The sequence below is a fragment of the Ovis canadensis genome, chromosome 7 (assembly GCF_042477335.2).
Source record: "Ovis canadensis isolate MfBH-ARS-UI-01 breed Bighorn chromosome 7, ARS-UI_OviCan_v2, whole genome shotgun sequence".
In the NCBI taxonomy this organism is placed as follows: Eukaryota; Metazoa; Chordata; class Mammalia; order Artiodactyla; family Bovidae; genus Ovis; species Ovis canadensis.
In genome coordinates this window covers 29,620,241-29,621,449 of record NC_091251.1, presented here as the reverse complement: position 1 = coordinate 29,621,449, position 1,209 = coordinate 29,620,241, and the positions used below count along the sequence as shown (strand labels likewise).

Genomic DNA, 1,209 nt, shown 5'->3' with positions numbered 1-1,209 from the left:
AATAGCATATATTAACACATATATGGAATACAGAAAGATGTTGTGGACTGATGAACCTCTCTGCAGGGCAGCAGTGGAGATGCAGACAGAGAGAACCGACTTCTGGACACAGGGCAGGGGAAGGAGAGAGCAGGACAAATTGAGAGAGCAGCGTTGAAACATAAACATTACCATATGTAAAACAAATAGCCAGTGAAACTTGCTGTATGATGCAGGGAGCTCAAATTTGGTGCTCTGTGACAACCTAGAGGGGCAAGATGGGATGGGAGGTGGGAGGGAGGGAACATATGTATACCTTGGCTGAGTCATGTTGATGTATGGCAGAAATCAAAAGAATATTGTAAAGCAATCATCCTCCAATTATAATAAATTAATTAAATTTTGAACATTATTATAAACTAACAAGCAAAAACATTGTCTTGAGTGCCAAGCACTCCAGGTATTACACAGCCCAGATCTCTTTCGCCATAGCTAAGCCCTGCAGGTAGGTGACAATAATCAGCTTGTTCTCCTCTGTTTCTCAGTCATTGGCTTTATCATTTCTACCGTCAAGTTTAGCCCCATCAGGATGATAGCAGTTTAGGGACAATGATATCACACTTCAAGGTAACACTTCGCACAAATATTTTCCAGTGATGCAGATGTTACAAGAAAAAAGCAAACGAAGAAAATACCTGTTTGTAGATAGGACAGGGGACATAATCTATCAAAATCTTCTCGACCAGCTATATCCCATACGGCCAGATTCACTGATTTTCCATCTACCATGACATTAGCAGAATGACAGTGGGGATATAGTCTTCAAGAAATGCATTGCTTGCATAACTGATCAGTAGGCAAGTTTTCCCTGTAGCTAGCTCTCCCACCACCACGCACCTGACGGCCGGCCCCTGGACCGCTCACTGAGCCCAGCAGCAGATACACTGCGGTGAGAAGCAGCAAGCTCACCATGAGGTGGAGGGTGGTGGAGGACAGGGTGCCTGGGACCATGGTCCACACCACCTCGTCTTCCCTCCCCCGACTGAAAGCTGGAGCCCAACAACGGCCACCACCCAAACCTGGGGAAAACTGCAGAGAAACAGGAAGTAGCCTCTCCACTCACATCTATCTTCCCCACCCCTCTACGGTTCTGCTGTTCCCAGGCTCTGGAGTGGGACTCCACATTTTCTGAAAAAATGCCTTGAGGATGTACCCCAGAAAAATGAAAAC

At 45.9% G+C, this 1,209-nt stretch overlaps 1 pseudogene; it reads right to left on the bottom strand.

The window, feature by feature from the left end:
- Positions 1-398: 398 nt before the first annotated feature.
- On the bottom strand, positions 399-990 carry LOC138444039 (ras-related C3 botulinum toxin substrate 1 pseudogene; annotated as a pseudogene).
- Positions 991-1,209: the final 219 nt, after the last annotated feature.